This window comes from Hevea brasiliensis, chromosome 1 (assembly GCF_030052815.1).
Source record: "Hevea brasiliensis isolate MT/VB/25A 57/8 chromosome 1, ASM3005281v1, whole genome shotgun sequence".
Lineage (NCBI taxonomy): Eukaryota > Viridiplantae > Streptophyta > Magnoliopsida > Malpighiales > Euphorbiaceae > Hevea > Hevea brasiliensis.
The window spans coordinates 41,771,865-41,790,784 of NC_079493.1; positions in this window are offsets into that span (position 1 = coordinate 41,771,865).

Sequence of the window (18,920 nt, forward strand, 5' to 3'; positions counted from 1 at the left end):
TTTAACATGGATTTCCAACTACAGACGGATTTGATCCTTCAGTCTCTTCCTGAGTCTTTTGGGAATTTTGTGACAAATTTCCATATGACTAGACAGGAATGCACCTTAGCTGGTTTACTCAACATGCTGGTTATTGCCCAAAAGAATATGCCAGGCAATAAAGGAAAAGAGGTAGCTTTGGTTGCATCTTCTTATACTGGAAAGTCCAACAAGAAGAAGGGCAATAAGAAAAAGAAACCTCAGATTCCTGGTCCTTGTCACACCCTACCCCTCTGTAAGGCATAATATGATCCCGTAGTATACCTAATGAATTACCAACTCCGTCTACTGATAACCCATTAAATACACTACAAGGGATTTTAAAAACTTTTCTTACTTCTTTTACAGGGGTGAGCACTATTTACAGGTGTTAAAAACTTTGGTGAACTGAGGTGAAACAACCAACTCATTTGATTTTTTTGGAATTTCTATAAAAATTATGGCAGAGTACCATCTGTATTTTGGACAAAACAGTTTGTAACACCCCAAAGTTCGGTAGTGCGTTCTACTGCTCCGGTGACCAGTGTTGTCCGGACAGCTAGGATGCCTAGAACTACACTTTGACATGAGGGAGGAGACATAAAATAATGAAATACAAGAAAAGAAAATACAAGAAAAACAAAGGAAAAATAATAGCAAAGAAAGGTAATCAAGTTAAACGAGCCGGGAAACCTAACGATGGGTGACCGCACTGGGAAGTCACGGCGTGGACCGTTGACTGGCCCTGGATTGCGAGGAACCCTGAAAAACATTTTTAGGACTTAAATAGACCCTTATTGAAGAATAAATATCATTAGAAAGATCAAAGAAAAATTAAATAATTAGTACAAAGAAAAGTGAGAAATTGAAAAACAGACAAAACCCGGTGTTACCGAAAAATCGGCAATGCAACCCGAACAGGGGCATTATGGTCATTTGACATCCCGAATTGTCTTTTGACCTAAATTTCCATTAAAAATAAATAATATTACACTTAGAAAATAAAATGAAAAATTAAATTGAGGGTACCTAAAGTAAATAGCAAAAATTTATGGGTTTAATGTGGAATAAGTAAAAGTTTCATTAAACAAACATTATCCTAATACTTAGTGGACCACTAAGGGATTTTAAAATGGATTAAATATAATCATAAGTGGGCAGATTACTCCCACTCAAACATCATCTTCCTCATTTAAACCTCCATTGCCGTGAATGAAATTCTCCAAAAAAGCTCCCATGGCCGCCCACCTTCAAGGCTTAAAAATCCCATGATCAAGCCTCCTTTTCCCACACCTAGCTTCATTAAAAATTGTCCCCACATCACAAGGAAGAGTTTGATACCAAAATCAAGAAGTTTAATCAAGCTTTGGCAAGTTCCAATCATAAGGTAAGTTTGTATTTTTGAAGATTTCTTTGTTAAACTTTGTGTACATGTTATGGGTGTTGGTTTTGTGAAGGAAATTTTTAAGTTTGAAGAGTATTGAGATATCCATTTTTGGGCAGCCATGTAATCATGTATTGATGAAGTATTTGTACATATAATTGATGAGAATTATGTTGGTTGTGATGATTTAATAACCTAGTGAATTACTTCATATTTATATGGTGATTTTTGGCACTTGGATGGGAATTGATGAATTGTAGGACAATTTGGTGTTGAAGAAGATTTTCGGCAGCTTGGGGACACTTGAATAAATGTGTGTTTTCATGGAAGTGTTGGCAGAATATTGACATAGAAGGATTGATGGATATGTATATGAACTTGTTGTGTAAAGAGTATGTAAAAACTAGTAATGTTATGTGTATGTGTAATTGTGTTTGGTCTTTGGGAATTAGAGTTATATTGGGTGTATTGAAGATAATTGTAATCTGCCAAAGTGATGTTAATGTAAAGTAATATATAGTTTTGGTAATGTACCAAAACAGATTTGGTAGGTAAGTAAACATATTGCAAGGTAAATGTGTGTAATTGATGTGTGTTAAGCAAAGTAACCAAGGGCAGTGTACATTTTAGCCAATAAGTTTAAATGTGTAACCTCAATTGGTATGAGACCAATTGGAGGTGGAACTAGGCACAAAATGTGCCAACTTTCATTGAGAAAGCATACCAAAATTCTGCTTGCAAGGTGACCTAAGAAAATGACCAATTCGGATTAGGTACAATTAGGACCTGAAAAATGACCAATTGGGCAGCAGTGAGTGTTTAGGCCATAACTCACTCAAAACAGGTCCAATTGACCTGAAATTTTAACCATGAATAGTTAAGACCCATACCTACAAGTCTTATGAAGACACCAAAACCCAGAAATGACCAGAAGCAAGTCAAAAAGCTTGCACAAGTTCGGGTCCAAAAACTGGCCGAACCAAAGTTGACCAAATTGACCTAAAATTGACCTAATTTGATGCCATTTGACTAGCAATAGTATAATGACCATAACTTGGTCTACTTAACTTGGATTGACCTGAAATTTTGCCCCGCGTGCAATAAGACATAGATCAACAAGTTTGTAGTTTTGACCGAAACCCGAAAACCGAGGGAACTAGGTCGTCCGGCTAGGTCAAACTAGTATCCCGGAATCCAGCAAATTGCAAGAAAATGCACTAAACAAGGAAATGAGTTTGGTAAAACGTACCAACCCTAAAACCCTATCGAATGTGACATATTAAGGACACCAAAACCTAATTTACCTTAAACGCATCGAGGGTCGGTATATTAGGTAATTAAGCAAATAAAGGTATTCAGTGAATTGTTTATCGAACATTATCATTAGAGGCAAATTAATTTAGCACTGAAACACTTCAAATTGTATTTCTCAGTTAACAAGGACTCAGCAAAAGGGGCAGAAATACTGAGTCAAGACCAAGAGACAATTATCAGAGGTTTGTGCACAACTAGTTTTTAACTGATTTTGTTCTGAATATTTTATATGATTAAATGACATATTTTCTTATAAACTATGTTTAACAGGCATTGGATTTAATTCAATTATTATTGAAATTGCTATAGTATGTATGATTTTAGCTTTGTGAAATGGTATTTCCACAAGTATTAAGCATTGTTATGGATTGAACAAAAATATTTTTTGGAAAATTGTGATAGAACATGTTTTGAATTGTGATGGTAATTTTCATGGAAAAATGCAAATTTATGATTTGAATTGTGATGAGCATAAAAATTATTGGATATTAGAATTGACTTTGAATCGAATTATATTGTGATTTATGCTCACTAAATGGATTGTAATATTGTTTTATATCTCACTATAGATGCTTGACTAGGTTATTACCCGTCTCTCTCATTTGTTGAGAAGACAATGGAGTTAGTTGTGTTTTGATTACCATGGTACGTGCACAGGCTTAGATTTTCCTCTGATTTGAGGTTAGATCTAAGTTTATTTTATCGTTATGGCCCTTGCGGAAGATTCATTATTGTGATGGTACTGTGCACGATGATTCGACCTCCCCGACCATAGGGAGTTAGAATCTGATTCGACCTCCCCGACCATAGGGAGTTAGAATCACATCGAATATGGCCCTTTCGGATTAGTCTTGCATATTAGTGAGATAAAGATTGATTTTTGAGATACAGAATGGCTTTTGAATGGTAAGAAATTGTGATTTCAATTATGGTTTATGTATAATTGATTTTGTTGGAATTACTTAAATGGTTAGTCATGATTTGATAAATTGAATTTTGTGATCAAAGTCATTTATACAAATGATTTACATTATTGGCAACTAATATTTTTAGATTTGAAATTTGATGAGTATTGATTCCCAATTTATTTATCAGAAATTTTGTCAATGTATATTGTACTATGTTTTAAATTATAGTTGTGTACCATCGAGTTCACCACTCAATGATAGCTTTATATGTCATCGCAGTAAGAAGAGCATAGAGCAAGTAAATTTCCTTGAAGATATATTCAGATCACCTGTGTATATCATAGGTATACCCATGTACATAGGTTTTGATGTATGCATGTAATAATATGTATGTAAATTATTTGAGCAGTTGTATAGAAACTCTTGTAAAATATTTGGTATGTAATTAAATGTAAATTATTGTAAATGTAAATTTGAGATTTCATTTACTTGAATAGTTTTGTATTATACTTCTTGTATCTCGTCTTTGAAAAATCATCATGGATTTGAGTTGAGAAAAATGTTGTGTTGAGAAATATGTTGGAGTTGAGATATGCAAATACATATTGAAGTGCTTTTACAGTTTTTTGAAGAACTGCTTTATCCAAAATACAAAGGGCACTCGCAAAATTTTTACAGAAATTCCAAATAATTCAAATGTGTCAATTCTATCACTTGATTCAAAAAGGTTTTAACACCTGTAAATAGTGCTCACCACTGTAAAAGAAGTAAGAAAAGTTTTGAAAATCCCTTGTAGTGTATTTAATGGGTTATCAGTAGACGGAGTTGGTAATTCATTAGGTATACTACGGGATCATGTTATGCCTTACAGAGGGGTAGGGTGTGACATGTTTTAGTGGTATCAGAGCAATGGTTTTAAAGTGAATTTCGAACTGTGAATTTGAAATCTTTTTGTCAGAACTACAACTGCTCAAATGTTTGATACATATAGTACATTTACATCATAAATGTGAACTAATGGAGAGGAATCTCCTTGTGTTGGTGTACAGGAATAGAAAATTCTTTGAGAAAAATGGAAGAGAAGAATGAGATAATAGAATAGTCTGTGATGGCAGAAGAACAAGTTGAAGCCCCAGCTCCACAAAATGTTGAAAGCTCGATTGTGCGCTTTATCGGGTACAAATTATCGCACATATGGCCCAGCAAATGGCCACTTTCTTTCAACAAATGGTCGATAATGTCACCCCAAGCCCAAATCTGCACTCCAACCCCACAAGGGCAAAGGTGAAATGGAAAAGAGGGAGAAACCTATGGGTCAGAGTTCGAACAGTAATTTGGGGAAGAGAAAAGAATTTGAGGAACCCCAAACTCAGAAATATGATAGAGGCGGATCATCAGGGCAGAGACCACTAAGATCTAGTCGTCGAACAACTAGAAGTTCCTACCCTTCCCGCCAATGTGAAACTTGTGGAAAATATCATGGTGGGATATGCTATAAGGCCTCTGGAGCCTGCTACAATTGTGGAAAACTTGGACATTTTGCTAAAGATTGTGCTAAACCACCTCGATATGCTCTCCGGAGTTCACAGACCGTCAGTCAGAGTCAAGATAGAAATAGAGTTAGTACTCCTCACCACTATAACACAGTGAATCAACCCGAATATGGTAGCACACCAGTCAGAGAGTCCACTATGCACCCAGGGGAAAGAGCAGAAACTTCAGATGTAGCTGCTGGTAAGTTCTTAATTTTTTGAAAGAAACAATTAGATGTTATTGATCCCAGCACTACTTAGTTGTGTGTTAGTGTCAGAACTATATGTTCTGTTGTCATTCCTTTACATGGGAACGAATTTTGATGTATTAGTGACTAGTCCTTTAGGATAATAACTATAATAACAAGTATGATTGACATTACTTTTGGAAGAATTGTTAGCTAAAAGTATTTTCTAACATACCATAAATTATAAAGCTAAATGGCGAGCCTACTTAATGTAAGGCAAGAGGACCTAAAAGTAAGTTACAGTAATAGAATTGCTCTAGATGAGGGCAAAGATGTTACTGTTAGTAATTGTCAAAGGAAATTGTAATCAGAATCGGTTAGGGATATTAGTGGATTCGAGAAAGATAAGATGTTAGAAAACCTAGTCCATGAGGTTATAACGTAGTGACTATATAATGTTCTCGATGTTTGTATTGTAAGCTGCAGACATAAGATTTATTAATCGGATTATTGTGTAGAGCTACGTGTTTCCTCGTGGTACAATAAGTAAGAATATTTGTAAGTAATCTATAAATTGATACAGTTGCACCCGAATAGGGTACTATTATTAGAAATAAATGTGAAAATTTTAGTCAGAAATTTAAAACTTCAGAACTAGCCTGTCGAAAGACTACACTTGTAAGGTAGCCGAGTCAGAATCTCCTACAATAATGTGAACTACCAAGACTACACAAGAATTGCTATAAGCTTAGAGATATCAAGACAACGTATCATCCTCGCACGGATGGACAATTGAAACAAGTAATTCTGTAAATTCGAAACTCATTGAATTCCTATAAATAATGAAATGAAATGATAAAAATAACTCAGAAATGTGATAAGCCCTCAAGAATATATTGAGAACTTGTGTCATTGAATCCGAGAGGAGATGGGACAGATACATCCCACTAACAGAATTTGTATACAATAATAAGTATTAAGCTAGCATACAAACGGCACCCTAGGAAACACTGTAAGGGAATTGATAACTATGGATTTTGTGATGAGACTTTCGAAGATACAGAATAGTTATGATGCAGTATGGGTTATAGTTGACAGACTAACCAAGTCTAATCACTTTTTGCCAGTCCGGATGGACTATAGCCTGGAAAGATTGGCCAGATTGTACATATATGAGATTGTAAAATTGCATGGAGTGCCAGTATCAATTGTGTCTGACAGAGATCCTAGGTTCACTTCTAGATTCTGGGGTAGTCTTCAGAGAGCCCTAGGAACTAGATTGAACTTCAAAGACAAAGATTCCACCCACGCATGCATGGCCACCGAGAGGGTTATTCAGATATTGGAGGATATGCTACGGGCTTGTGTGATTGAATTTGAAGGTAGTTGGGATACACACTTGCCTTTGATTGAGTTTGCTTATAACAACAGCTACCAATCAAGCATTGGGATGCCTCCATATGAAGCTTTGTATGGTAGGAAGTGCAGAACGCCCCTATGTTGGGATGAGGTAGGTGAAAGGAAGATGATTGGGCCAGAAATTGTTCAGCAGACAGAGGAAAAGATCAGATTGATTAGAGATAGACTCAAGGCTGCATCAGACCGTCAGAAGTCCTATGTTGATCTAAAGAGAAAAGATATTGAGTATGCAGTGGGTGATAAGGTATTCCTCAAAGTTTCTCCTTGGAAGAGAATTATGAGATTTGGCAGAAAAGGGAAACTGAGTCCTCGTTTCATTGGACCATATGAGGTTCTGGAAAGAGTGGGTCCTTTGGCATATTGGTTAGCATTACCTCCAGAGCTAGCAAGGACACACAGTGTCTTCCATGTGTCCATGTTAAGGAGGTACAGATCTGACCCATCTCATGTACTATCAGTTGAAGAGATTGAAGTAAACCCAGACCTCTCATATGAGGAAGAACCCATAAAAATTCTGGCTTATGAGGTGAAGCAGCTGAGGAACAAACAGATACACCTGGTTAAAGTGCTGTGGAACCATCATTCAGGCCAGGAAGCTACTTGGGAACGTGAAGAGGATATGAGGAGACAGCACCCACAGCTGTTCAGAGACTAATGCCAGGTAAAATTTCGAGACGAAATTTATTTAAGGGGGGGAGAATTGTAACACCCCAAAGTTTGGTAGTGCGTTCTACTGCTCCGGTGACCAGTGTTGTCCGGACAGCTAGGATGCCTAGAACTACACTTTGACATGAGGGAGGAGACATAAAATAATGAAATACAAGAAAAGAAAATACAAGAAAAACAAAGGAAAAATAATAGCAAAGAAAGGTAATCAAGTTAAACGAGCCGGGAAACCTAACGATGGGTGACCGCACTGGGAAGTCACGGCGTGGACCGTTGACTGGCCCTGGATTGCGAGGAACCCTGGAAAAAATTTTTAGGACTTAAATAGACCCTTATTGAAGAATAAATATCATTAGAAAGATCAAAGAAAAATTAAATAATTAGTACAAAGAAAAGTGAGAAATCGAAAAACAGACAAAACCCGGTGTTACCGAAAAATTGGGAATGCAATCCGAATAGGGGCATTATGGTCATTTGACATCCCGAATTGTCTTTTGACCTAAATTTACATTAAAAATAAATAATATTACACTTAGAAATTGTTAGTAGTATGTCCTAGAGCATATCATTTAGTATGTATCTTGTACATATTTTATTAATAAAAGGCATTTTCACTTTTCCGTTTACATAATATATTTATGTGTAATAGAAAAGGTCCATTGATATTTTGTTAGAAATATTATTCTTAAGTTGTTAAGAATATGAGTGACAATATTTCTAGCACAAAGTATCATAAATAGGTTCACAATCGAGGATACTTCATAATAAGGACATGACTTATCCAGAAAGATTGTATTCATGTTTGTTACCAAGTTATTTATATGAGATATAAATAAGATGGAATGGTGAGTCTCATGCCATATAATAAACATGATAGGCACTTATAAATGATAAGTAGGCCGAACCAGTGACACTTATGACAAGCACATGGAGTTTACTCTTGTCAATGTTTTGTCATAAATCATATCAGTGCATATAATCTTTAGACCTGAGATAACACAGTTATCTTGTATATAGGTAGTTTGAGTTTGATACTGCTTTCATACTTGTACTATGTATGGGTATATGGGCATGTGTTGGCTCCTACTAGTTATATATGGAGGTAGGTGTTGATCAAGATGGAATCTGTTCCTCTAAGTAAATAGAGATAAAATCCTATGTTCATTTAATTGTTCTTGATGTTTCAAGTTCCTGGCCAGGACAGATAGATTTATTCAGAAAAGAGTTTCTGATGAGAAAAATCTTTTAATCAAGAACTTTAATTAAAAGAGAACATAATATTCATAGCAAATGGAGTTTGACATAAACCATGACTCCAGCTTGAGTTGGGATTTTGTAACAGAGAGATTCTAGTGCATGGTAACATATGATTATAGGTTCATTTAAGGTAAATCTTATTACTAATTGGGTGGCCAGGGCATGCTATGCTAGGTGTTAACCATGGTCTATGAGGTTCATAAAATGATTTAGAGAAATCATTTATGGTAAGAAAGAGTTCTGATGATATTAAGAGTTGATATCATGTCTCATTGCCAAATAGTGATGAGCTTAGTAAGTCACACACATACACAAGTTATCACCTATTTAAATATGATTTAATTAATTAATTAAAGAGTTTAATTGATTAACTAAATAGATTTGGTTTGCAATTAAATTGCAAAGTCCCTAGCATGACTTGAAACCAAATCTAGATTATTGGATGTGTAGTATAAATTAAATTTATATTTAAAGTGTTTAAATATGAATTTAATTAATAGAGATTAATTAATTAATTTATATTTGATATAAATTAATTAGAAGAAGAAAAATAATTATTTTGGGTTGAGAACTCAAAATTAAGACACAGGGGCATTTTGGTCATTTTGCAGTGTGACACGTGGCACCATGAGATGGTGACACATGGGATTACACATAAGCTTGCCAAATGTTTTTTAATCATGTAAGATGATTAAAATCAAGATTAAATATAGGTTTGACACTTGGCACAATGTGATTGGGTCACTTAAACCTAGAGCTAATCAAAGGGTGACATGTGGCAAGGGTTTAATGTGTTAACCTAGCTATTTAAGTATTGTTATGAGAAAATAAAACACAACCAGCAGCCACACTCCTTTGTCACGCCACTTTGAGGGTTTTCTTCTTCTTCATCTCTCATCAATTCAAAGAGATTAGCCATCAATCTCTTGAGTTAAAATCACTAGGAATTGTTTCTAGTGTCCTGTTTACATCTTTAATCTCTTAAAAGGCAGAACTTGAATTTCTAATTAATAGAAAAAGCTTTAGAAGCTATTTAAGGGCTGCCATAGGTGTTCTTGGTGTGGACAAGCTAGAGGGACAACATCTGGTGTCCTGAAGACGATTCTCAAAGGCGCAGACACGCTGCAGTGCATCAAGAGGTTAGTGTAATCGTTCTTGATTTAATCTAGGGTTCTAAAATTAATCTGATTAATTTTAAAATCTTATATGGAAAATACAGATCCAAAAACATATTAAAAGAGTTTTAATATGTTGTTTATCATTGAAATCAAATAGATAAAAAATAAATCTTGCATGATGCATGTGACCCTAGGTGAAAATTTTTGAATTCAATGGTATAAACTTGTGTTTTTCACGCCTGCCTTCAATTGGTATCAGAGCCACTATATTTGCCATTTAGATTGTTGATTATATGATTTAATTGTGTGTTTGATCATGAGATCAAGAGTTCATTGCTGGTTGCAAAGCAAGTTGGCGGCATACTTGAAAAAACACCATCAATGGTGTGCATGGTTTGGCTTCCATGGGTGGTTTAAGGTTTGGCTTTTAATTCTGCAATTGTTGTATGATCTAAGGCCTATTCTTTGACTAATTAAAGTGTTTAATTAGTAGTTTTTATCACACAATTAAATTATGATTCAAATCAGAATTTTAAAAATTGTTTGAATGTGATTCAAATCTGAATTTTAAAAGTTGTTTGAATGTGATTCAAATCTGAATTTTTAAAGTTGTTTGAATCATATTTAAATCTGATTTTTTAAAATTGATTGAATAAAATTCAGATCTGATTTTTTAAAAAATGTTTGAATGTGATTCAAATCTGATTTTTTAAAAAATGTTTGAATGTGATTCAAATATGAATTTTTGAAGTTGTTTGAATGTGATTCAAATCTGAATTTTTAAATTTGTTTGAATGAGATTCAAATCTGAATTTTTAAATTTATTTGAATCATATTCAAATCTGGATTTTTAAGTTGAATATGAGATATTCAATTTAATTTAAGTATGTATGTTTTATTTAATTGTTAAATAGTGATATGCATGATGGATGATCATGGACTATAAAAGACCAATGTGATTGGATTTATTTCTTTTATGTTTCTTTGGGATTGTAAATTAATTAATTTATTTTAATTTATTTTGGGCATGTATTATTAAGTTTGTAATAATTTTTGGGTTGTAATTTCATTTATTTAAGTTCTTGTAAATTCGCCTTGGTATGCTAAGGATTACCATGTAATATTGGATTGCAAGAAGTTCAAGGAGGTCAAGAGTATTGGTGGGACCAGTGGGAGGAATTCAAGATCAAGTATTGATTATGTACTCCTTTAGCAACTCTTGTAAAATGAATGAATGAAATGCACCTAGGAATGCCCTGATTCAATTCTTGGTGGCTCAGAATTGAATCCCTTAGAAAGTCCATGATCATACCATATTTACTGCTTATCCATGAATGCATGAGATGTATGGGAATGTATGCAATTATATGATATATGCATGCTAAATGGATAATGTGCAAAGTGAGACCTTAATAGTAAATAGAATGACCATAAAATCTTCCAAACAAATGATTAAGTTGGAAATGCTATAATTAAAGTAATTATAACATAGGCCCTCCATTGGGGCAATTATTTTAAGAAATTTTAAATAGTTGCATAAGATGCAATTTATTTAAGAGATTTTCTTAAGAATAATTGTTAAGCATGAGATGTTGTAAATATGTAAATGGTTTAGTGGCCAATATTGGATGTACCTGAGGACATTAAAATTATTTGCATAATTACTGGCTCAATGGGATCAACTTAACTAATGCAAGATAAGTCAATAATGGATGTACCTGAGATTTTGAGCATTAGGGGCTAGGTAAAGGATTGAACCTCACATGAGATGTGATGGGCAAAGAGTTGCTCACTTATAGTTTATTGTAATTCCAATAATGGATGTACCTGAGGATGATCAATAGAATTATAAGAATTCAATCACCCACTAGAAATCCATCCAACTAGGATTTCCGTTTTCTACTTTGGAAGTGTAGGATTCGCTAAGTTAGTGGGAGGACCAATTTGATTAAAAGACCATAATCATTTTGGTTAATTACATGATACATTTACTAATTAATCTGGTTATTTTCTGCAGTTAATTTTCTGATAAAAATGAGCACAAAACAACCACCACCATCCAATATCCATGCAAGCATACTTGATCGCAATAGGTTGACAGGACCTAATCTCTCTGATTGGCTAAGAAATTTGAAACTTGTCCTGAACCTTGAACATATAGGATATGTTCTAGATTCAAATGTTCCTGGTCCCTTACCTCTAGAGGCCACTCAAAAGGAACATGAAACTTTGGACAAGTGGAAGGAGCATGATATGAGAGCTAAGTGTTACATGCTTGCTTCCATGAGTAATGAGTTACAGAAGCAGCATGAGAACATGCAGAGTGCGAGTGAGATCCTCCTTCACCTACAAGAGTTGTATGGTGAGCACAGCAGGAATGTTAGGTATGAGATATCTAGACAGCTATTCCGTATGAGGATGTCTAAGAGACAAAATTTTGGGGATCATGTCCACAAGATGATTCGGCTGATTGAGCAATTGGAACATCTTGACTTCAACATGGATTTCCAACTACAAACGGATTTGATCCTTCAGTCCCTTCCTGAGTCTTTTGGGAATTTTGTGACAAATTTCCATATGACTAAACAGGATTGCACCTTAGCTGAATTACTCAACATGCTGGTTATTGCCCAAAAGAATATGCCGGGCAATAAAGGAAAAGAGGTAGCTTTGATTGCATCTTCTTCTACTGGAAAGTCCAACAAGAAGAAGCGCAATAAGAAAAAGAAATCTCAGATTCCTGGTCCTTCCAAGAAAATAGCTAAACAGAAAAGGAAGATTAAAGCTGATAAAGGCAAAGGAAAGTGTCTCCACTGCCAACAGGAAAGTGTTTCCATTGCCAACAGGAAAGTGTTTCCATTGCCAGTAAGAAAGTGTTTCCACTGGCCAGAGTATAGTAATCTAAATGAATGCAATGCCATGGTGAAAACCAACTCAAGTTCAAAATATATTTGGCACTTAAGGTTATGTCATGTTGCAGAAGATAGGATTGCAAAATTGGAGAAAATGGGGATTCTATCCTCATTGGGCTCTGAGCCTACTCCAACTTGTGAATCTTGCCTTCAAGGCAAAATGACTAGATCACCCTTTGTTGGACAAGGGCTAAGAGCTGAAAATATTTTGGAGCTAATACATAGTGATGTATGTGGTCTATTTAAAGAAATGGCTAGAGGGGGTTTTCATTATTTTATTACCTTTACTGATGATAAATCAAGGTTTGGGTATTTGTATTTGATGAAATACAAACATGAATCTTTTGAAAAGTTCAAAGAATTTAAATCTGAAGTAGAAAATCAAACAGGAAAGAATATTAAAGATCTTCGATCAGATCGTGGAGATGAATATTTGAGTACTGAATTTGATGAATACTTGAGAGAGCATAGCATTGTTTCTCACCGACTCTCCAGAACGCCACAGCTGAATGGTGTATCTGAAAGGAGAAATCGTACCTTATTGGATATGGTACGTAGTATGATGAGCTATACTGATATGCCAATCTCCTTTTGGGGATTTGCATTAGAATCAGCTTTATATATTCTGAATAGGATTCCATCAAAAGCAGTTTCTTCCACACCTTATGAGATATGGCATGGAAGAAAACCAAGTCTTAAGCATGTTAAGATTTGGGGTTGTCCAGCTTATATCAAAAAACTAAACACTGATAAATTGGAGACCAGATCAGAAAAAAGGTCGATTTGTTGGATATCCAAAAGATAGTTTTGGATATTATTTTTATTTGCCTATTTCACAAAAGGTTGTGATAAGTAGAGATGCCACATTTCTTGAACAACAGTTTGTTCAAGAAGGAGGCAAAGGAAGGCAAATAGAGTTAGAATTGGAGAATTCTGACCAACCAACAGATCAGATGGATATAGATCCATCTAGTCAACCAATACCCGTTGATGAAACATCTACAGCTGTTCCTCGTACAACAACCAGGGTATCTCACCCACTAGTGAGATATGGTTTTCTTCATGAAGAAGAACAAGAGTTGTCTACTCATGAAGAAGTAGATCATGGAGATGATCCACTTACCTATGAAGAAGCTATATCAGATATAGACTCTTCAAAATGGATTGATGCTATGAAATCGGAGATTGATTCCATGTATAAGAATCAAGTTTGGGATCTTGTTGACCCACCTGAAGGTATTATACCTATAGGGAACAAATGGGTTTTCAAGAAGAAAATTGGTTCTGATGGAAAGGTAGAGACCTATAAGGCAAGGCTAGTAGCGAAAGGGTTTCGCCAAAGGCAAGGAATCGACTATGAGGAGACTTTCTCGCCTGTTGCCATGCTTAAATCAATTAGGATTTTATTAGCGATAGCTGCGTACTATGATTATGAGATTTGGCAGATGGATGCCAAAACAGCTTTTCTCAATGGATACATTGAAGAAAACATTTTCATGGAACAACCTAAGGGATTTGAATCCCAAGATGGTTCCAAGGTATGCAAGCTAAAGCGATCCATTTATGGGTTGAAACAAGCTTCGAGGAGTTGGAACATCCATTTTGATGAAGCCATTAAATCCTTTGGTTTTATCAAAAATGAGGATGAGCCATGTGTATATAAGAAGGTTAGTGACAGTGCTATCACTTTCCTTGTCTTATATATGGATGACATACTGTTGATAGGTAATGATACAGGTATGTTGACGACTATAAAGGTATTGTTGTCAAATACATTCTCCATGAAAGACTTAGGGGAGGCAACCTATATTCTTGGGATTCGCATCTATAGAGATAGAGCGAAAAGAATAATTGGTTTATCCCAAAGTCTATACTTGGAAAAGGTGTTAAAGAGGTTTAACATGCTTGATTCCAAGAGAGGATTGTTACCAGTGAGACATGGTATCCACCTTTCTAAAGAGATGTCTCCAAAGACACCAAGAAAGAGATAAGATGGCCGATTCCATATGCTTGGCTATTGGAAAATGTTTTCAATGTTGTGTACTAGGCCGTATATCGCATATGCTGTTTGTTTGACTAGCAGGTATTAATAAAATCCATGTTTGGAACACTGGTTAGCTGTCAAGATTATCCTTTAGTACTTGAGAAGAACTAAGGATTTATTCTTGATTTATGGAGGTAGAGACTTGCAATTGGATGGTTATACGATTCTCGATTTCCAATCGATATCGATGATAGAAAGTCTACCTCTGGATATGTGTTCATTTGTAATGAAGGTGCGATCGGTTGGAAGAGTTCCAAACAGAGCACGATCGCAGATTCCACCATCAATGAGTATGTTCTTTGCATCGAGATCTCGCAAAAGAAGTCGCTTTGGATGAAGAAGTTCGTGATGTAACTTACAGAGTTCCTTCCATTGAGTCGCAGTTCCATTACAATCGTGACAACAATGGAGCGATCATACTGAGCTAAGGAACCAAGGTCTCACCCAAAATCCAAACACATAGAAAGGCACTACCACATTATCAGAGATATAGTTGGGCAAGGCGATATAGCCATGCAGAAAAATAACATCAGCTAAAAAATTCAGCTGATCCATTCACTAAGCTTTTGTCACAAGTTCAGTTAGACCGACATCTTGAGAAGATAGGTCTAAGGTATTGTAATGAATGGCTCTAGTGCTAGTGGGAGATTGTTAGTAGTATGCCCTAGAGCATATCATTTAGTATGTATCTTGTACATATTTTATTAATAAAAGGCATTTTCACTTTTCCGTTTACATAATATATTTATGTGTAATAGAAAAGGTCCATTGATATTTTGTTAGAAATATTATTCTTAAGTTGTTAAGAATATGAGTGACAATATTTCTAGCACAAAGTATCATAAATAGGTTCATAATCGAGGATACTTCATAATAAGGACATGACTTATCCAGAAAGATTGTATTCATGTTTGTTACCAAGTTATTTATATGAGATATAAATAAGATGGAATGGTGAGTCTCATGCCATATAATAAACATGATAGGCACTTATAAATGATAAGTAGGCCGAACCAGTGACACTTATGACAAGCACATGGAGTTTACTCTTGTCAATGTTTTGTCATAAATCATATCAGTGCATATAATCTTTAGACACGAGATAACACGCTTATCTTGTATATAGGTAGTTTGAGTTTGATCGCTTTCATACTTGTACGATTTAGGGGTATATGGGCATGTGTTGGCTCCTACTAGTTATATATGGAGGTAGGTGTTGATCAAGATGGAATCTGTTCCTCTAAGTAAATAGAGATAAAATCCTATGTTCATTTAATTGTTCTTGATGTTTCAAGTTCTGGCCAGACAGATAGATTTATTTAAAAGAGTTTCGATGAGAAAAATCTTTTAATCAAGAACTGGAATTAAAAGAGAACATAATATTCATAGCAAATGGAGTTTGACATAAACCATGACTCAAATTTGAGTTGGGATTTTGTAATGAGAGATTCTAGTGCATGGTAACATATGATTATAGGTTCATTTAAGGTAAATCTTATTACTAATTGGGTGGCCATGGCATGCTATGCTAGGTGTTAACCATGGTCTATGAGGTTCATAAAATGATTTAGAGAAATCATTTATGGTAAGAAAGAGTTCTGATGATATTAAGAGTTGATATCATGTCTCATTGCCAATTAGTGATGAGCCTAGTAAGTCACACACATACACAAGTTATCACCTATTTAAATATGATTTAATTAATTAATTAAAGAGTTTAATTGATTAATTAAATAGATTTGGTTTGCAATTAAATTGCAAAGTCCCTAGCATGACTTGAAACCAAATCTAGATTATTGGATGTGTAGTATAAATTAAATTTATATTTAAAGTGTTTAAATATGAATTTAATTAATAGAGATTAATTAATTAATTTATATTTGATATAAATTAATTAGAAGAAGAAAAATAATTATTTTGGGTTGAGAACTCAAAATTAAGACACAGGGGCATTTTGGTCATTTTGCAGTGTGACACGTGGCACCATGAGATGGTGACACATGAGATTACACATAAGCTTGCCAAATGTTTTTTAATCATGTAAGATGATTAAAATCAAGATTAAATATAGGTTTGACACTTGGCACAATGTGATTGGGTCACTTAAACCTAGAGCTAATCAAAGGGTGACATGTGGCAAGGGTTTAATGTGTTAACCTAGCTATTTAAGTGTTGTTATGAGAAAATAAAACACAACCAGCAGCCACACTCCTTTGTCACGCCACTTTGAGGGTTTTCTTCTCTTCTTCTTCATCTCTCATCAATTCAAAGAGATTAGCCATCAATCTCTTGAGTTAAAATCACTAGGAATTGTTTCTAGTGTCCTGTTTACATCTTTAATCTCTTAAAAGGCAGAACTTGAATTTCTAATTAATAGAAAAAGCTTTAGAAGCTATTCAAGGGCTGCCATAGGTGTTCTTGGTGTGGACAAGCTAGAGGGACAACATCTGGTGTCCTGAAGACGAATCTCAAAGGCGCAGACACGCTGCAGTGCATCAAGAGGTTAGTATAATCGTTCTTGATTTAATCTAGGGTTCTAAAATTAATCTGATTAATTTTAAAATCTTAAATGAAAAATACAGATCCAAAAACATATTAAAAGAGTTTTAATATGTTGTTTATCATTGAAATCAAATAGATAAAAAATAAATCTTGCATGATGCATGTGACCCTAGGTGAAAATTTTTGAATTCAATGGTATAAACTTGTGTTTTTCACGCTTCCGTTCCTTCAGAAAATAAAATGAAAAATTAAATTGAGGGTACCTAAAGTAAATAGCAAAAATTTATGGGTTTAATGTGGAATAAGTAAAAGTTTCATTAAACAAACATTATCCTAATACTTAGTGGACCACTAAGGGATTTTAAAATGGATTAAATATAATCATAAGTGGGCAGATTACTCCCACTCAAACATCATCTTCCTCATTTAAACCTCCATTGCCGTGAATGAAATTCTCCAAAAAAGCTCCCATGGCCGCCCACCTTCAAGGCTTAAAAATCCCATGATCAAGCCTCCTTTTCCCACACCTAGCTTCATTAAAAATTGTCCCCACATCACAAGGAAGAGTTTGATACCAAAATCAAGAAGTTTAATCAAGGTTTGCCAAGTTCCAATCATAAGGTAAGTTTGTATTTTTGAAGATTTCTTTGTTAAACTTTGTGTACATGTTATGGGTGTTGGTTTTGTGAAGGAAATTTTTAAGTTTGAAGAGTATTGAGATATCCATTTTTGGGCAGCCATGTAATCATGTATTGATGAAGTATTTGTACATATAATTGATGAGAATTATGTTGGTTGTGATGATTTAATAACCTAGTGAATTACTTCATATTTATATGGTGATTTTTGGCACTTGGATGGGAATTGATGAATTATAGGACAATTTGGTGTTGAAGAAGATTTTCGGCAGCTTGGGGACACTTGAATAAATGTGTGTATTCATGGAAGTGTTGGCAGAATATTGACATAGAAGGATTGATGGATATGTATATGAACTTGTTGTGTAAAGAGTATGTAAAAACTAGTAATGTTATGTGTATGTGTAATTGTGTTTGGACTTTGGGAATTAGAGTTATATTGGGTGTATTGAAGATAATTGTAATCTGCCAAAGTGATGTTAATGTAAAGAAATATATAGTTTTAGTAATGTACCAAAACAGATTTGGTAGGGAAGTAAACATATTGCAAGGTAAATGTGTGTAATTGATGTGTGTTAAGCAAAGTAACCAAGGGCAGTGTACATTTTAGCCAATAAGTTTAAATGTGTAACCTCAATTGGTATGAGACCAATTGGAGGTGGAACTAGGCACAAAATGTGCCAACTTTCATTGAGAAAGCATACCAAAATTCTGCTTGCAAGGTGACCTAAGAAAATGACCAATTCGGATTAGGTACAATTAGGACCTGAAAAATGACCAATTGGGCAGCAGTGAGTGTTTAGGCCATAACTCACTCAAAACAGGTCCAATTGACCTGAAATTTTAACAATGAATAGTTAAGACCCATACCTACAAGTCTTATGAAGACACCAAAACCTAGAAATGACCAGAAGCAAGTCAAAAAGCTTGCACAAGTTCGGGTCCAAAAACTGGCCGAACCAAAGTTGACCAAATTGACCTAAAATTGACCTAATTTGATGCCATTTGACCAGCAATAGT